Here is a 21,116-nt window from a genome sequence, read left to right on the forward strand (position 1 = left end):
ATATTGAAAAAAAAAAAAGTGGAAATTAAAAGTCTTTTTAAAATTTCTTGTCCAATGATGATACAGCTGAGCCAAGAAGTTAAGTATTTTTATATTGTATGGTACAAATGTGGGGTACAAATAAATCCCTCCACCAAAGGGATTCTTAGCAACTGTGCAAATAAAAGTAAAGTGGGAATATTAAATTCCAAATCTTGAGGGAAAAGATGATGTTGGACAGCAATTTCTTCTTGAAGGTGCTCCCAGCATGTGACACCACAACAGAAAGTTTTGAAATTAAAATAAAGCAAGCAAACACTTGTTTTCAAACAACACCACAGTGGGGAAGTAATTACATTAAATAGTAACTGTGGGCTCCAGACAAAGATGTATAGGAATAATCACCATTTCCTGTGCAACCGATACGGATTGCAGGGAGCAAGCAGACGGAGCTAAAGAAGTGAGTCACTTGAAAATGCCACACAGAGCAGGCTGTACCCTCACAGGGCCAATTATTAGAAGAGAGTTTATTGACCTTTTAGAGAAGCCAAATATTCCTTGAATTAAAAGTAACTTAGCCTTGTGTGTCACAATCCACCCAATGAATTTGTAGACCCACTTTTTCACTTTTTTCTCCATGGTTAGTCAAGTCCCATGTCATGATTCCATGAAACTAGAGAATGGGAAACAATATTCTTAGACAAGAAAAAAATTATAGAATGAAACTTTACATATATAAACTCTGCAAATTTTATCTGGTAATTAATGCAAAGTGTTAAAATCTGAGACACATCGTTATAAAATGTATGTTGCTTAGAAGCTGATAATGAGCAGTAGACTTTCTTTTGACAATGACCTAAATCCATATGAAACTGGCAAAACTCCATGATGTTATTACTACTTCTGTTGTAGCAGATTTTCTGATGTTTTTAATGCAGTTATTACCATTACTGACACTAATGGATTGTTTTGTTATAAACACACATAAATAAATGGGCAGGGAAAGGGATGGGGAGTTTATTCTTCCTTTCACATATATTTAGTGTGCAGTGCAGTCCTGGATAATAAAAGATTCAGAATCCAAGTAATAGGTATCCAGTGGACATATCCCTCAGAGCAACATGCTGCAGCAACAATAACCAAACTAGCTGGTGTAAAAGTATCCCAATAATGTATGCATAAACTACACATTGGGTTCTTGTAGACAAACCTAATCCCTTTATATTTATATTTATTTGGATACAGGAAGCAAAACATTTTTTAAAGTGTACAATCCCTAGCAACAAAATCTCTTGACCTATAATATAATCAAATCGGAATATGTTATTTATTATCTTAAGTCTGCATCTTATGTAGAACCAGTTCAAGAATTATTGAATAAAAATTCAATGGGAAGATTCAGCACCAATTTGAAAACTTTAGCATTACATTTTCTGACTGAAATATGAGAAGCATGAGGCTATGATTAACATCATAAGGATGAATTGCTTTTATATTACAGAACTCACAAGAATTATGTTCTTTTCACTTATATTTAGTGCTAGATGAAAAGGTCGCAACTGGTGATGAGAATGTCCATAAACTATAAGTTATAGTCCAAAATTTTCTTGTTCATCCATTCTCACATCTTCAGGATGGTATTCTCTGCACAGCTGCAAGTGTCTGTACATATATCCTTGCCATAAAATGTCAGGAGATACACAATCAGTTCAACTAGAGCCACGGGCTGGCAGCACTCTGCCAATACAAAGCAGACATAAATGCCTGTCTGCTAGGCTGGTTTATATCCTAAAAGCTAATCAGTTTACCTGAAGGAAACCAACAGTTTTGGTTTCATGTAGAGAAGTCTTTTATAGAAAAGATGGGCTAAAAGTAAGAATTTTTACTTTAACATAATAAATCAATAATTAGTAAGTGATTTTACTTGTTTTAGAAAGTTTCTCTATATAATGTCTTCCTTTCTGTATACCAGGTGGTTTGAGCTGCTCTTTGTTGTTGTTGTTGTTGTTGCTGTTCTCACCAATGTTTTGCAAACTTGATTTAACTTTGTAGTTTCAGACAAATTTTAGTTAGTCCCTTTACACACATTTTTTCCTTTGATCCAGATGCCTAGTGATGTAAATAGATATAGTTCAATCCAAGCTAATAAAGCCCTGTGGATTTACTTCAGCTAAATGTCTGTCACTTAGGTTTTAGCAAGAGTTTATCATGAAATATTCCAAAACTGCACAGGGTGGAATATTCAAACATAAACAAAAACTGCTACAAGGCTATTACAGTGACCTGAGGAGGTCACTGGGGTGAGAGAGAAGGATGAGAATCTTGTTTCTTGATCAGAAGGCTGGATTTATTGATATATGATACATTATGACTATACTAAAAATAAGGAGAGAAGTTGCAGAGGCTTACTAAGCTAAGAATAGAATAGAATGAATCTAAAACAAAGTTCTATGTCCAGGGACTCTGTCCCCAGCTTGCTCCTGTGATTGGCCCTTAACTATAAACATGGAACATGAACCAATCACAGGTGCATCCTATTGCATTTCACAGCAGCTGATAACAATTGCTTACATTCCTCTTCTGGGGCCTTTGCTTCCCAGAAGATGCACAAATCCCAAAGAAAGGATCCCTGTGAAAAAATGTCTGTGACACAAGGCTTTCAGCTACTACTAACTTTTAAAAGTTACTACAAGGCAATAGTAGACTCTGTTCACTTAGAGTCCTCTCATGCTGTGAAGAAAAATAAATTAATTTGATGGAGATTCCTGGTGTTCCTTGCAATTGTAATGCTTAAAAATGTGGATGTTTTCTATACTGCACCACAACTAAAAATGCCCATTTCTTTCCATCAGGTAAGTCATCATTTCTCTTTGCTTGAACGAACGTCACAGGTTAAATTTGTGTGTAAAAGGGGATTAGAGTCAAATCCCTGAACCTGTTGTCCACCTCATTCTTCTTTAACCAATCTTTTCTCTGAATCAGGGGCAGATGGACCATGCAGGAGGTTGATGGCAAACTCTCTAAGTCTGGAGTTTGGCGTGTGTTGGAACCTGAGCTGACATAATATTACATGAAAAAAATGTTAATTTCCATCATCCCAGTAGAGTTCTTTTCCTGTTTTAGGTTAACACTCTGCCTCCACTTTCAGTGGGAGACCCACAAGAACTGTGGTGCTCTCTGGGATCCCTGGGAGTTTCTCTATCCATAATCTGAAGTTCAAGGGGATGGGTGGCCCCATTCTGCTACCTGTGTGGTCTGGTTGAAATCAAATAGCTTATGTTACTAAGTCATTTAGACAAGCACATTGAAATCAACTGGCAAATACCTCTGCAGAAGAATAATTTTTGCTCGATCTAAAATTTTACAAAGAGAAATATTTATGTTATCAGAAACATTTAGAGAGATTTCAAAAATCAGTAATGGGGCTCTGAAGTCTAATGTAGTATTGGTTTGAACTCAATGATCTTGAAGGTCTCTTCCAACAGATTCTGTGATTCTGTCATTTTTATTCATATTTGATATCTTCAAGCCTCTACTCAGTTTCTAAACTTTTTCTATTTTCTTCATTTTACAACTGAAATTTTCACAACACTTTTTATAATTGGGGGAGTACCATGATATTTTTTCCAGAAAGCTTGATTTATGTACTCAAAATCTGCAATTTTCCATTACTTGTCTTAAAGAAATGTCTTACCCATGATAGCCAAAACTGAAACAGGTGAGAATTCATGTACAATTGGAGAAAAACACTGAAAGATTTCAAAGTAAAACACAATAAAAATGCTTCAGGAATTCCAAAATTTTGTGAGTCATTTTACCCAAATACAGGACATGTAAAACAATCCCAATATGGAAGACAAGCTGTATAAATTCAACTTTAAGGGAAAAAAAAGAAACGAAGGCTTATGAGAGTTACAATTTATTTGTTTGCTTGAAGTTCTGAAGTAGACCGTGCTCTTGGACTTTCATTTGCCAATTTGTCACTCTAGCCCATGCCCAGTGTCACAGGGTTTTTCAGAAGTTTCTTTCTGAATGCGAATGTCTCAGCTCTCATTTATACCCCTGTCATTTCAACATCCTCACCTGGAAAAAAGGCTTCTTATAAAAGGTAAGCAGATTATTTTTACCTATGCCTATATTAATCTAAAAACTTATTCAGTGACTGAATAAGGTTTTTAGGTTAATATTCATCTAAGGATACCTCAGTATACTCTCTGTTTTGTACTTGGAAGACAAGTTAAATTCAGGCAGGACCCATAGTCATGATAAAATGTGTATTTCTCTGGCTGACGTAGAAATCAAAAGCTGTGAATATATAGCAAATGCTGCCTGTGGGAGTCATGCAGATTCATCTGTCGTTCTGGCTCCATGTTCTGTGACTGATGATGCTATAATTTGGCCTCTCTTCTACAAGCACCTGAGGTCTTTTAACTATAACTTCCTCAGGGGTCAATTGTGCTCATTTAATTATCAATTCATGTCGTATTCATTGTTCTTATTTCATAGTAAGAATTTTTGTTACTAAATATATATGTATTTATCAATCAAAGAATCAGAAATTACAAACACCATACATGGTGATCATGCTTACATATCCTTGATCACAATCACACAAAACTGTCCTTAGCACTGATTTCTTAAATCAGCTGTTTACACGCAGTTCCATCGAGCTAGTCCACGTGGTCAGGGCTGATGTCTGTGTCCCTGGTGGTCTCAGTCACAGAGATCAGGCTCATTCCCAGTCCTGGCTCTCCAGGTCCCAGACATGTGGAAGTTAGCCAATGTGATGCGCAACTACAAGGAGTATCGTAAGGCAGATCTGGGGGGAACTACAGGCCTGTCAGCCTGACCCTGGTGCCTGACAAGGTCATGAAACAGATCATCTTGAGTGCCACCATGGGGCACACACAGGACGACCAAGGAGTTAGCTTGGGATTAGGAAAGGCAGCTCCTGCCTGACCTTTATCTCTTTTTATGGCCAGGTGGCTCACCTAGTTTGCTTGTTCATCAAGGCCTTGGGTGTTGTCCACCTGGAGCTCAGCAAAACCTTTGAAACCATATCTCACAGCATTTTCCTGGAAAAGCTGGCAGCCTTTTCCTGCAAATATGTCTTGGACAGGAGCACTCTTAGCTGTGTTACGAACTGGCTGTACAGCCAGGCCCAGAGAGTGGAGGCGAATGGGCTGCAGCCAGGTGGGTCCACTCACCAATGGTGTCTCCCAGGGATCAGCGCTGGGACGAGTCGTGTTTAATATCTTTATTGATGATCTGGGTGAGGGGATTGAGCGTACCCTCTCTAGGTTCATGGATGACACCAAGTTTTTTGGGAATATGAATCTGCTGGATGATTGGAAAGCTCTTCAGAAGGTTCTAGAAAGCCTTCATCAATTGGCTAAAGTTCAACAAAGGCAAGTGCTGGGTTCTACACTGGGTCACAACAATCCCATGCAGAGCTGCAGGCTGGGGGCAGAGTGTTTTGGATGCTACCAAGCAGAAAAGGACCCAGGGGAGCTGGCTGGGCAATGGTGGCTGAACATGAGCCAGGAGTGTGTCCAGCAGGCCAATGGCATCCTGGCCTGAATCAGCAATAGTGTGATCAGCAGGACAGGGCAGTTATTTTCCTTTTGTACTTGGCACTGTTGAGGCCATACCTCAAGTTCTACATCCAGTTCTGACAAAAACACATCGAGGTGCTGGAGCAAGTCCAGAGCTGGTGAAGGGTCTAAGGGCTGCTATGAAGAGTGGCTGAGGGAGCACTAGTTTTGGCTAGAGAAAAGGAAGCTCAGGGGAGACCCCACCATTGCCTATAATTCTGTGAAAGGAAGTTGTAGACAGATGGGGGTCAATTTTTTCTTCCAGGCAGCTAGAGACGGAAGAGGAGGACACAGCTCCAACCTGCACCAGGGGATCTATCTAGTTTTCTCTTGACCTACTTATCTTTGTTTTGTTTCTTCCTTCCTATGCATTTCCTCCATATTTGCAGTTACTTGTGCTTATTTTGCTCCTTTCTCTTGTAAAGTTTGCTATTGAGCTGTTTCTTATCACTGTTTCAGTACAACTGTACAAATTATTTACTCTCAGTGGTAAAATTGCTCTCATAACTAGACACATGGTGTCTTTACAGCGCATTATATTATGCTTTGCAGTGTACATATTGCTATTTGCACTAGTATAACACTTTGCTTTCAAAGCAAGTGATTATATTGATAATGGTGAGAAAAGTAATTACAGTTTTTAAGTTTCACAGGCCACATTTGTGTTGCTGTGTAAATGACAGAAAATCATGTTGTTTATGATTACCTAAAAAAAATCTTTATGAGTGCCATCTAAATTTCATACAACAGTTTTTATTTTTCTTTTTTTTGTTTTTGGCTGCTGAATGATACAGGCATTCTAGCTAAGGTATCCACAGACTAGCCTCCCCTTTTCTTTTTCCTGTAATTTTATCTACACATTTTCATCTGCAGTAGAGATGCAGAAAGTTAGTGTAGCAGATAATATTCCAGTCCCATACCCCATTTCCATTTTATCCAGATAATTCTGCATATTTATCCCTTTTGACCCCAAAGTTATGGAGATTTTAAGAACTTTCATCTGTTGCTCCAGAGTTCCTTTAAAGGTTGCTGCTGCTTGCTGTGAAAGAGTTTGAAAGAAAATATGTTTTTAATGAATTTGTCAATTTTGGCCTAAATTCTTATGGTCAGCATCTGCTGTAGACGTTGCTATCCCAGGGAACGCTTGATGTCCAAGTACTTATCCTCTTGTCCAAGTTACTTATCCTCTTATGGAAAAACTATAACATCCCTGCAAACCCCTTCTTGTATCAATGCTGCTGGGTTCTTGTATCATTGCTGTTTTGGTTTTTATTATTTTTATTTCATTTGTAACAGATGAGAGTGACATTGCCCAATGTTCTGTCCCTGCTCTATGTGTCTTTGCAAACCAGTTTTTGATGCTTTGAAGAGAGCTACTATATAAAATAATAATGAAATGCTTGTTCATCTTAAGATTTTAAGTTCAGTTCAGCAAACATCTCAAAGAAATCTTGTGTAAGTGAAACTATAATTTCCATTTGGATAATTATCAAAGTTGCATCACCTTTTCTCTCTTGTCATACTTATCCTATACAATTCTGTCATCTCAAATGTCTTTATTAATGATCAATCGCTTAAGATTTTTTTACATTGTGCTGCAGGACTCATGCAATGACTTGAATAAGTCTCAGTCTGAAGACACCTTATAAATAATTCTGAGGAAGATAATTTTACAAAATGGATACACCTCTAGAAGTATGAATGGGGCCCAGTTAGAATTAAAAATAAGTGTGAGATCAAGTTTTTGTTTCTAGCAAGTTACCCTTGCAATTTTTCATCAAGTGAGTTTTATTAGGATTAGGATAAAGAGGAGTGCATTCAGGTGGTTTAGGCAAATCTTCAGTAGTCGAAATCGAAAAAAAAAAAGGACAAAGAGGATTAGAAACAGTATTCTATGGAGGAGAAGATGAAAAAATGAGGAGGGGGAATGTAAGAGGTAATTGTTTATGCCCAGGTGCATAGGGGCAATAACCATGAGGGAGGCTGCAGGGTGAAACAACAGCACGAGCAAGTTCAGCCAGCACAGGAAGCACTCCTGTGGCCATTGCTGCTTATATGCTTGAGTTCACATTTGAGGTTTTTCAAGGATTTTCATGTAAACAGCCGATTTAAGAGATCAGTGCTAAGGACAGTTTTGTGTGATTATGATCAATGATAGGTAAGCATGATCACCATGTATGGTGTTTGTAATTTCTGGTTCTCTGATTGATAAATACATATATATTTAGTAACAAAAATGCTTACTTTGAACCTTGGGTACAAACATATTAAAAACATAGGTGACAGTAATTAAATCTCTTCAGCCCATTTCATTGCTTGCTCATTAGCTTCTCCCTTGGTGCATCCCCTATTCTTCCTTTCTGGTATTAAAGGAATGATGTAAATTAATTAGATGTTAAACCCCAACTCCCTACTTAGGGACTCAAAAGAAACTATCAAAATAGAAAAGTTAGGAATATGATTTCACATAAGGCTTATTCTTGTCCTAAAATATGAAATAGATCTGGATTCTCTGTCAGCGAAGTCAGTATAATCAATAAATAACATTTCATAGTGACACAAAACCTTCCACACAGAAACAAATATTATGTGAATCAAACTGTACAACTGCATGTGAAATATCCTTTATATCTGCTCACTGTTCACAGAGATGCACATCAGCAAGGAAAATAATATAATAATATTTCTCCTTCAGAAAATTGCATTAAAAAAAATTAAATATTCTGCTTCTCTCTCTCTCCCTTTCTGCTCTTCCTTCCCCTTCCCTCCCCCCACCCTGAATTTAGAAGGATGGATACTATCCAATCTAAATTATTATGGAAACAGTGGCACACACAAAACATTTGGTGATATTTGCAGAAAATGCCTGTGACATTTTCAGCTTGTTAAAATCAATGCAACAAGGAAAAACATTGCCAAACTGGGAGAAAATGAGTCCTTGAAGAACTGAACTCCTAAAATGTGATATAACATCTCTATTTGTCTGTTACAATATGCTAACAAGATAAAGCAATCTCCTTTGGGCTCTCAAAAACAAGATGTGTGTTATAAGAAATTTACTGAGCTGAAGATCAAGAAAGACCTACAGTTCGTCAAACCTTCCACTCAATGTTTCAGAGACTTTCAATTTCCCTCAGTTACCCCTCTACTGACTCCATCACATTTTGTCCAAAGTATAATTCTGTAAGAGATTCCAGTTTGACCTGAATTTGCAAGAAATGGAGTTCAATATTTCTTTTGATATTTTGTTTCCAAGGTTAATTATCATTACTTTAAAAAAGTGGTTCTTCAAGTCTAATTTGAAAGGATTACCTTTAAAGTATTGCTTTTCTGGTTGATCAAGGTTCCTTACAAGCCCTGTATACTCTTTTATGAGGATAGTTATTCTTTTTCTAATACTTGCCAACACGTTTCATTTTAATACAAATGGACATATAGAAGTATTTCAGCATACTGAGAGCTTTCAAGGCTTTTGCATCCCTTCTCTTTTTCAGTTTCTGTTAACATGCAGCTAACTGAACAACATTTCATTATGCAGAATGCCTTGCTTGGAAGCAAGGTCTGTTCCTAAGCTCTAGTGTTCTTCTTGTGGCACTTTTTGTCACAGCAGCTCATCTGGACAACCTGCTGTGCTGCATATGAAGTAGACCCTTGGACTATTTTCAGACTCACCATTTTTCTGTATCAGTCTCTGCTTCTACAGATATTGCACACTGCACACTCAAACAAAAGAAATTTTGCACATATGTAAATTTTTTTTTCACTAACTGTTTATTATCCAGACTTAATCTTCTCCTTGAAAACTAGAACTTTCTTGTTCATAATTCAGAAAAACCTTTCTGCCATATCATTTTTTTGCCTTTGGCATATTTATATTATCTTCTAAACAATTGATGAAAGTTATTCAGGCATAGTATCAAGTTTTATAAAAACTAATATTTGGTCACCACCAGTCCTTTGGTCACCACCATTGTGCAAAAGGCTTGCTTTGCCGTGACTAGCTCCATGGCAACAAAGTGTGTACCACAGGATTTTTGCTATCCACATATCTGAAAAGGACCTTGATGCACAAAGCATCCTTAGCAGATACCTAAAAAAACTTGTTGCAGCAGCATTTTGAAAATCAAAATCCCAAAAGCAAGAATAATAAAACACTTTCAAAAGCAGAGGAAAAAAGAAATTAAATAACTCCAATAGAGGTATTTCGCATGTTTCCAGAGGCATAATCTCATTGTGCATTCATTAAAGCCGTAACAATTTAGTGAACATCACTATTCCGATTACCACTTTCCGGCATGCTCTAAATCCAGTCTGAAAATATTGCCTTTCACATTTTGCATCATGAGTATATATTTTCAGTCAGTTGTGCGGCCTGCAAATACATACTGGAAGTCAGATACTTCTTTCCTCATTCCATATGAATTTGATTGCAGTTTCAAATGTAACATACCTGATTTGATGCATATTTTGTCAATTTTTCAAACATTTATGGGAAATGTATTAAGTGTTCCTCAAAAGTTTTTTCTTTTTCACTAATTAATATGTTGGGACAGTATATGGATTTTAAATTATCTTTGAAGTAATAAATTTGCACTTTGACCCATGTCCAGATGTCAGATTTCCCAGTACGGTAGAACAATAGATGGAAAATTTCTAAGCTGTCCTATGAAGTTTGTCTTAATAGGACAGTCGCTGACATTAATAACAAAAGTAACATTTCTTGATGCCATATCGGAGCCTACATATACAAAATAATGGTTACCAAGTGTTAAAATAAAGTTATTTTAACTTGACACCTTTTCTCTCTTAGACTTTTGATTTCCCATTATTGAATTTGTCAGAGTTTTGCTGCAAGCATTCTTTTTCAGCTTCTGAACCATTTTCCCATCAGTTTTTCTGTTACTACAGCCAGAGTCCCTAGCTGGTTTACTATACTCTGGATGCTGGGATCACTGTCGTCTTTAGTTTTCAAAATTTTTGCTATTTAATCCAAATGCTTTTATTGCATCTCTTTTTTACACTACTTTGCCATTATTTTAGAAAATTTTTATTTTAGTGATAGTCTGGTAGATTGGAGCTCAGTTGAATGCCTAGTGTATAAGAAGCTGTAGATTCCATCTGTTATTCTATCTTCAAGAATGTTATTTTCTCTACTTTATCACATTCTCCACAAATCATGAAAGGACTGCTATGATTTTGGTACACTGTGAACAATATCTGCTTTGGGATCTTTTTATTAATACTGGTTAGCTTTCCCCCCACCCTCAAGTATCATGTATTTCTGTACAAATAAGGTTTGTGAAGGAAAACAACTCTACAATGAAGACATATGTTCACAGAATCATGTCCTCACAAACATTAGTAAAATATCTCTCAGGATGAACTTAAATCTTTCACTTAAGAGAAGGACTCAATTGGGATGACATCCAAGTTTCTAACAATGAAAGAGACTAAAAAATCAACCTGAATTCTCAACCAGAGGTAGACATCCAGACGTCTGTGAGTCCTGACTGCCCGTGAGCTGTGGCCTAAGACTGTGCAGTCACCTTTGTGTGTTAATAACATCAATAAAATACCTGTGCCTCTCAGGGCTTTGTTTTCAACTTCACAGCAGATTTGCAGTCACGGGTGCATCACAGCAGGAGCAGAGCTGATCCTCACCTCCTACCAAACCACATTGTCTGATACAGGAGTGAGCTCTGTCCAGTCCGTATCTCTTGGGGATACAATATACTCACAGGGGGTTTTGGGCCTTGCTTGTTATTCAGTTTCAAAATAACTTCCATTCATTTAATCATTTTCCCCCCACATTGGTATTACTTGATATTCCAATCAATTAATTTTTAAACCTTGGAATTATTCCTATCATGTCCAGCAAGGCAGCTGCACGTTATAGTTGTAAGAACTTTTATCACACTCCATTACACAGCTGTCACAAACCATCGTTACAAATTTGGAAAGCCCACCCAAAGTGTCTCTCTCTGTCTTTAGGAGTAGAAATGTATCCGCAAGTCCAGTTTGTAATCTCTATGCCTTTTGGCTTTCCCAAGCTTTGGGAAACACTGTGGGAAAGAGCAACGCTACTACTACAACTACTAAAATTGCTACAGAAACATAAAGATGCAGAAAAAAATGGAACCATTAATATGTCAAAGCTCAATCAATGAAATTTGAAACACTTTTACCTTGTTGTTCCTTTCCTTACTCTCCTTGCACCCTTGTTATTCAAGAAGAAATCAGGAAGATGCAAGTTTATCATCAAGGTTATAGCAAACACAGAATTCCCAGTTCATTCTCTTGTATGCTCAATACCTCTTTCATTCATAAATCATTGTGTACTTGCACTTGCACTGGAACAGAACTGGTTCTCTCTTTTCCATAACTGGATCATCTTTCAGGAGACATTAGTTAACAAACGCATTCTTTTTTTTCATGAGAAACAGATACTCTGAAGCACAGCAGCCAATATATGCTCATCCTAAAACAATCTACAACAATATATAGGGGTTTATCTAATGTTTTTGTGTATGGTAATTTAATTTTTTATTAACATTAATGTGGAGAGAAGCCAATCAGACTGTGTCTTTATATTTTCTTATACAGTAATTTGCTGCTCTTTTGGAATAATTATGTTGTCACTCAAGGCTCAGGACTCCTTGGTGTAAGTAATTTAATCACCATGCCATGGCTAATAATTCTGGAACAGAATTCACAGAACTTGAAGGTAAGAGAATGGACATGTTGCTTTTGATGTTTTTAATAATTTACTGCAAAATATCCAGTTTAACAGAGAGGAGCATGATGCATGCTGCTGCAGAGAATTTAGATCACTATGCAGATAACAGTAAAAAGAAAGACTTGAAAATGGGGAGAACAGGAAATTATGAGAGGTTGTTCTCAGACAGGGTTACTGTAGGGGATTTTGTGCATGTGGTACATATTCAACTTTTACATTATATGTTTCTGAATAAAGTTCTTCATGTTTGAAAAAGAGACAAGTACCATCACAGTATTGTATGGCTCAGGTGAAACTGACAATGGAGAGATTAGAGATTTATCTACATTTGCCCAGTGGCCACTGACAGCAAACAGGATCTGTACTAAGAATCAGATGTTTTATACTATGCAGTCACTAGAATAAAACACTAAAAATATTGCTATTTTTGCAGACTTAATAATGGATTTTTACTTCAAGTATTCTGACAGAAGCTGAGTTGAAACACATAAAGTCAATGCGGGTTTAACGCTGAAGATCATTTGATAAAGTTCATTTTTTCAATATCAGCAAAATGTGCAGGTCTTTTACCAGCTTGCAGACAGTATTTGCCTCTCAACTTGCCTTTTATGAAACAGACAGATGGTATAAGGATTTTTTTTAGAAGGTTTAAGCCATAGCAAATTCAAATCCATTGATAAATTTTGCAGAGGTGGTATACACATCTTGTCAAAATTGAAGCAATTATGATAGCTAGACTGGGAAAATTGTCACTCGTAAGGTGAGGGCAAGCTCTTAGTATTTACTTCTGAGGTGATCCAAAGAGACTCCATCTGACTGCATTCAAGTGGATATCTTAGTTACACTATAAGGCCTCGAAGGGCAACGGTCAGTATTGATGTTTTCTCACTGTTATTAGTTTCTACCAGGAAGAAGCACATCTGAGGGAGCTTCAATAAAGTCAAGACAAAAATTAGCCTCTAAAATATGTCACAGGTCTGATTTATGCTACTCCAATCTTCTTTTACATATGGCAATCAAGTGTAACTCCTTGTTCACAACCAGAAGCAGAAAAATCAATATAAATATAATTCAGCTATGAAATTCTTCAAGATCAATCTACTACTGTTTCTATTCAAAATAAATTGTGTTAGGTATGTGATTTCCCCATTAGTTCTGTGCACTCCTTTGGTTATTTCACCATGGAAAGAAACAGTAAATTCCAAAAATATGTTCATTTATTGGACCTTCTATCACTCCTACCTATATATGTTCACCTAAGTCCCTTGTAATGAACATTTGGCATTTGGGAATGTATTCATCTGGCAACATTTTTTCAGATGACACCATCTTACTCCACTCCTAAATATTTAATTTCTTCAGTTATACTAAATGCAGCATACTTCCAAGTGTCTTTCTTTCCTTGTCTTCAGTGAGAAGCAAATTACCTTCTTTCCACACCTCCGTCCTAATCTCCTAATCCCAGTTCTTTTAGTTCTTCTCTGTGTTTTATTCTAGGCCAATATTTTGGGTTTTTTTGTTTTTTTTTTTTTTTTTAATTCAGATTTCTCACTACCTCAGTAGTTTGGAAAGATCTACCCGTCAAACCTTAGTTTTAATTTAACTCATACTGTTTCAGTCAAACAGAAAATAAATTGAAGTCAATTTACTTACTTGCCTGTGGGCTGGGCTAAGTAGTCTTCATCCCCTGCCCAACTGTGCATCAAGCCTCACAACTTGGGAAGAATGTTTAGACAAAAATGAGTCTGATTTATACACTACAGAAATCTAGGAAAGTCCTAAGTTATTAATAATGTTGATAACTTGATTTCCTGATGACTAGAGAACAAATGTCACATCAATCTCCAAGAAGCACAAAAAAGAGAACTCAGGAAATTACAGACTCATTGGTTTTATGGCAGTCCCTGGGAAAGAAATGAAATGTGTTCTTCTAAAAACTTAATAGTTTTTAGAAAAACCCAAAGACCTTGAAGGAGAAACACCAGCATGTATTTACACATAGGCATTGTAGATCATCTTCTACAACAAAACAGTGTCTACATGGACACAGGAACAGTACTGGATGTAATTTATCTGGACCCCAGCAAGTGTTCTATGCACTTCTCCACAGTCTTCAGTGGACAGACCGTCAAATTACAGGTCAGATGTTTGGCCTAGGAGATGGGAGGTAAATTCATACATGATCTGGATGATGGAAATAAAAGCATCTTCAGCGAATTTACTGATGACACTAAAGTGACGGGTAGGGTAGACATACCTGAATGATGAATTATCTTACAGATAGACCTAGACAAGTTGGAAGGGCGGGCTAACAAAATTGTATGAAGTTTAGCAAAGACAAGTGAAGAATACTGATGCTGGGAAAAAGAAGGCAAAGAGCACAATACAAAGTAGGTGCTGTGTGGCTGGAAAGCAGTATTCCTGAGTGGGACATGGGCATCCTGATGAACAGCCAGCTGAATATTAGTCAGCAGCATGCCACTGCAGCAACAAAGGCTAGTCAGATCCTGAACTGCTTCCAGAGGGACATTATGAGCAGAAATAGAGATGTGTTCATCCCGCTCCCCTTAGGGCTTGTCAGGCTGCATCTGCAGCACTGTCTCCAGTTCTGGTCCTCATAATTCAGGGAAGACATAGACAGGACTGTGGGTCCAAGGGGAGGCCATAAAGATAATCAAAAGTCTATAAAATATATTCTACAAGGAAAGACTGAAGGAGATTGATCTCCCTAGAGCTTAGGAAACTCAGTGGAAGCTCAGCATAGTAATCTAGTATATAAGAGGGAGCCACAAAGACATCAAAGGCTCCCTCCTCACAAGGAACCATGTGGAGAAGACAAGATGTGATATGGCTTGTCCAGGAGATGCTTCAACTCATCATAAAAAACAAATTTTTTACAATAAGAAAAATCACTCACTGAAAGAACCTTCCAAGGTGGATTCCCTTCTACTGAAAGTTTCCAAGATGCAAATGGAAAGCGTACCAGAAAATGCTATCCATCTTTTCTTTGCCACAATCAGATGACTTTTTGAGATCTCTTCTAATTTGGCCTGTTCTGTGATTCTATAATTGTACGAATTTTACCTGTTCCCTGAGCTAGAACCTACACATTAGATCTGCTTAAGGAGCATGAGTGAATGCTCATTCATAAGTGAATGCAGCAGAAGCACAGTTAAATTTTAAGAACAGGAATTATAAAGTGGAAAGTAATGATCATGGGCTGTGTCTTGAAATTATGCTCTTTAATATCTTTATGAATAACACAGTGAGACTGAGCCCACTCTCAGGAAATTGCAAAGGACATGGCCTGAGTGGTGCAGTTGATACAAGAAAAAGAAAGGTTGGCATCAAGGGAACGTGGACAACCTTGAACAGTCGATCAACAAGACCATCATGAACTACATCAATGCCAGGTGCAAGCTGCTCATCCTGGGTTGAAAAAATGTCGGATAGGAGTGGAAGATGGGGAAAGTCACTCAGAGCATCTTTGGTGCAAAGGACTGGAGGAATGAAAATCTGGACATGAGCCAACATTTTGTGCTCCCAGCCCAGAGAGCCAAACGTGTCCTGGGCTGCATCCAGAGCAGCGTGGGCAGCAGGGCAGGGAGGGGATTCTGCCACTCTGCTCTGCTCTGGGGAGAGCCCACCTGGAACCTGCATCCAGCTCTGGGCTCCCAGCACAGGGAGGATACTGAAGATGAGGAAGACAAAAGGATCCAGAGGAGGACCACAAAGATGACCAGAGGGATGGAGAACCTCTCCTATGAAGACAGGCTGAGAAAATTGAAGCTGAAAGGCTGAAAGTTCTGCCTGGAGAAGGTCCAGGCACACATCACTGTGCCCTGTCAGTATTTAAAGGAGGCCATAAAAAGATGGAGAGTGACTTTTTACATGGGCAGATAGTGATAAGGCCAAGGGAAACAAGTTTAAACTATAAGAAGGAGAGGTTTAGACTAGATGTTAGGAAGAAATTTGTTGCTGGGAGGGTGGAGAGGCACTGGAACCTGTTGCCCAGAGAAGCTGTGTGGGCTCCATTCCTGGAAGTGTTCAAGGCCAGGCTATATGGGGCAATTGCAGGGATTTTCAGACTAGATGATGTTTAAGGTCCTTTCCAACTCATGCCATTCAATGATTTTATGACACTGTGCAAAATTCTTAAATTATATTATCACTACTGTGATAGTATCATCACAGACAAAAAAAGAGTGTACCAGAATTAGAGCTATGATCACTCTGGTGCTGTTTCTATCCAGGAATTTAGAGAAGTTGATATTGCTTTCTTAAAACAACATGTCCTGGAGCCTTGGTGTTATACTTCAGTATTTAATGGTAAAAAAATACCCCAAAAACTAGGCAAATAAACAAGGGAAAATGAACACCACCATCACCACTCCTTAAACCCTAAAGCAATGGAAAAACCAAAATCAAAATAGAGTATAGGTTTGAAATTCATTCATTTCTAGCCTATATGCGCAAGGCAGCTGATTGCACTAGGTGTAACTTCTTACAAAACTCCTATTAAAAAAATGAAAAATCAAACTAAGGGTCTAACCTTCCATCGTACTTTAAAAATAGACTTTCCAATCAAATTCATTGTTGGGACCTAGGTTGCTTTCCTTTGGCCCTCTTTTACTTGGGGATTTTTTTTCCCCCATAGGTTGCTAGGAAACACTAACAGCTATGTACTTAAGAAAAATAAAAGAAGCTCAGGGTGAAGGAGGGCATCTGGTTGCACTTGAGTGATGTCTGGGAGTTTCTCTCCGAGGGGCATGGATACTGGGAATTGGGAATTGGGAATTGGGCGGGACTGGGCTGTTTGGGGTTAATGCCCTAGTCATTGTTGTTTGTTTGCTTTATTGCACACACTCGTAATGAACTGTTATTCCTATTCTCATATCCTTTTGCCTGAAAGCCCATTGATTTCAAAATTATAAGAATTCAGAGGGAAGAGATTGACATTTTCCATTGCAAGGGAGGTTCCTGCCTTCCTTAGCAGACATCTGTCTTTCAAAGCAAGGCATTAATCTTTCCATTTTCTTTTTTTTTTTTAAATATACAATCTTGATTTAAAATATTAATGGTTTGAAGCTTTTTACTGAGCACCTTACATTGCTTGCATTGCTGCTCAATTTATTCACTGTTAAAATGTAATTTTTCAGGATTTTCATATTCCACTCATTTTTCCTATTTTCTTTCTATTTCACTGAACCCTAATCTCAACATAATTAAAACAAATGTACGTCCTTCATATTTGTTCTGATGAGGTACAGAAAGCCATGAAATTATTCTGAGAAGAAAGACCTGGTACAGTAATTTTATGAAACAAATGGCAAAAAAATTCCTGCTTCTATGGAGAAAAATATTTCCTCCTTTACTGGTTTATTCAGAATAGTTCAAATTAATCTCAAAACTGTTTCAAAGAACCAAACCAGATTAAAGCAAATGGAAATGTCCCCACAGGTCAGGGAATTTGCTATATATTAGGAATAATTCCTTTGCAAATGAAGAAATGCTCACATGTTTTTATCTCAGAACGTGTTATCTCACTTATCTCATAGGATTGTAGTTTTTCTAATTCTAACTACATTTTCTATAAAGCTGCTGGTCCTCAATGGGTAAACCAAAGAGTTGGTGCTCTGAATCCACCTTCTTTCTATGACAGAAAGAGAATTTTCTTTTTCTTTTATTAAAGGAACTGTAACCAGTTCTCCTGAAGAGACATAAATTTAGCATAGCAGTAACTTAAAGATCACAAAGAAAACTCCATTTTCTTTGACCTTTTTCTTAAATGCCATCACACAGCTCTTTTTACAGATATATTTCAAAAGGCAACATAATTCTTAGGAAGATTTCTCACAATGCTTGGGGAAAATCACTTTCTTATGTAGCTATTCATGATAGAATTTTATTATTATTGTTGTTTTTATAATTATTGTAGTAATCTTTGTGTGTGTTGTTATTTTACTACTATAGTTAATATAAGACACTATTAATATAGAATTTTGTCATAGGAATGTAATATTATGTCACAAAACATAATCTAGTACTTGTAATGAGCAGTTAAATCAGTAATGTGGAAAATCTGGCCATCCTTCCCTACTTTTTCCTTTCCCAGAGCTGAATGGGAACCCTCTGTTCCCAAAACTGAAAGAAACCAGAGTAAAGAATTTTTGTCTAGATAGGTGTAAATTTTTTTCCTCTTTATACATTTTTTTTTCCTCCTCTTCTCTTTGAATTATATGAAGATACTTTTCAGAAAGGAATGGGAAGATATTAGAAAATTAGAAAACCATCTTAAGAGAGTCCAGAATTGAGGGAGGCTAAAGGCAAACAGTAGCAATAAAAGATACAAGATGCTCAACTTCCTATTTTTTTCACTATTAATTTGACCTTTTTAAGTTCTAATGAATAGTGAAAAAATTAGGAAGTTGAGCATCTTGTATCTTTTAAAAATAAAAAAAATAAAAAAAATAGAGGGAGTGTGCTGGAATATGTAAAGTATGAGCAGTCAGTGGAAAGGTAAGAAAAAGAGAAGCAATGCTTTTAACTTTTTACTTATCATTCTTTCTCTTTTGTACTATGAATTTCTGTAAAATAAGACAGACAGACCCACATCTCTGAAATGTCAGGTGCAGCATTCTCTCAGCACTCATCCTGGATAATGTTGATTACCTTTAGATGTTGACGTAGGTTGTAAGGGGGCTCCCTTGGAGATACTTTTCTCAAACACCTATGAGGAGATGCAATAAAAGTATATGAATCTTTAGTTGAAAGAACAACTTTTCCCGACTATTGTAACTCTTAAACTTATGGCTAAAATTCTTGCCACAAAGAAGGATTATATTTAGAAAACAGAATAAAACAAACACAGTCTTGATTGCAGAGCCTGAGTTGATTGCCTAAAGGTTTACATTAGTAAAGAAGCAGTAAGAAAATAAGGTCAGATATGTCATGCTATCTTTAACTGTTCTATTTGTCCCAAGGAAGCATAGACATTTGTTTTGCATGAAGATCGAAAGCAATAGAAAATATCTTATTCATGTGGAAAATGTAGTGCTGCTGAAAATACCCAAATGCTCTCAGCTTCTTTTTTGGTGCTATTTGATATTTTTGGTAGCTGTAAACCACAGAATCTTTTCAAAGTGCTACTGAATCAATTTACAACAGACATGATTTTTTTACCATTCTCCTTACTTTCATCAAAGACACATTCATATACCCTGTCCTTGTGCATGTTATAACGATCTTCATTTTTCCTATGCCTTATCTGCACTTCAGCTGTCTATTCAATTTGTGTTTTAGACAAAGTATTTCAAGGAGACATCAACATACAGAATGGGTATGAAGTATTTGACATTAGTTCATTTTTTCTTTAGAATAGACCTCATTATTTACCTCAAAGTGCTCTGTACATGTCAGTAAATTATAATAACACTCACAATAGTTTCATATACCTCTATTTTACACACAGTTAAGCTTATTTAGAGGAAATGTTATGCAACTAACCTTTGTTATGAACCATGTCACCTGCCAAAACTGAGAGTGGAATGTAATCATTCTTCATTCTTCTGGCTCACAAATGCTTTCTCTCATTCTTTCTTCTCTCTTTTTTTTTTTTTTTTTTTTTTTTTTTTTTTTTTTTTTTTTTTTGTTCTGTTGATTTCTTTATTTCAGCATGTCTTTTTCTTCCCTCTCTTCTCTAAATCCAAGTAGCTCAGAGAGGTGAGTAACTGAGGGGAATGGCAGAAAACAAGGAGGAAAATCCAAGAGGACTTCTTAGACATGAGGATGACAATCCTGTATGCTCATATATAAACACATTATTTGCAATGTTGACAAGCAGAGTACAATAATTTTGGTATACAAAAAAAAAGGCCAGTGTTTTTAGTAAAAGAGGAGTTAGCTGTGGTTTTTAAAAACTATTTCTGGTTTTTTTTTTTTTTTTAAGTGATTTAAGAACTAAACTTCTACTTTAAACTTTCCCTTTTGTTCATATACACCAACAGTTTTTGGGCCTGAAGAGTAAATAAAAGAATTTTAAATGCATCTTAATTAGATAATTCTGTGGCTGATCCCTAGAACTAAATATGTTGCTCTAGTAACAGCAACAATAAAGCTGAAATCCCATTAAAAATGACAATATGTCAAGTAAATATTTTTAAAGAAAAAAAAGTTTAATTTTGTTTTATAAAACATGATCGGCCTTGATAAACGATTTCAATATATTAGAACAGTTTCTCAGGATTAAGAAAATTAGTTCAAAATCTTCTGTCTAGAACAATATAATTTACTTTAATTACAGTTAATTTTTAATTATGTTAAAACATCTTGGCTTAAGGCATAACAAATTGTTTAATGGGGAATACACCCTTCAAAAAATCTTTAACACTGATAACACATAATACGTGCTTTCCATCTGATGTTTTGCAATTATTTTAACTGTGATAGAATCTTAAAGTGGAGGTCCTGAAATAAAGATTTGGGGAAGGTTACAAAATAGATATGTCATAGAAAGAAGTGTTGTGGGAAGAATTACACATATCCCAAACTACATTCATGAAGGATAATAAAGCTTTCAACTTAGCCCGAGATTGGCATTTTAAATACTTTATCAAATCCAGTTCTCAAATGCCACTCTTCACTTTACAAATCTGCCTCTTTCGGTCCCTGCTCTGAAAAAATTAGTATGAAAATACGTACTGCTATGAAGAGCTAACAAGTTTGAGCTCTACCTTTAGCTAACAAAATAAAAGGCTGTGTTTAAGGTCAGGGAATAGTTGAAGAGTAACCTCTACTGTGAGATACTT

Source organism: Melospiza melodia, chromosome Z (assembly GCF_035770615.1).
Source record: "Melospiza melodia melodia isolate bMelMel2 chromosome Z, bMelMel2.pri, whole genome shotgun sequence".
In the NCBI taxonomy this organism is placed as follows: Eukaryota; Metazoa; Chordata; class Aves; order Passeriformes; family Passerellidae; genus Melospiza; species Melospiza melodia.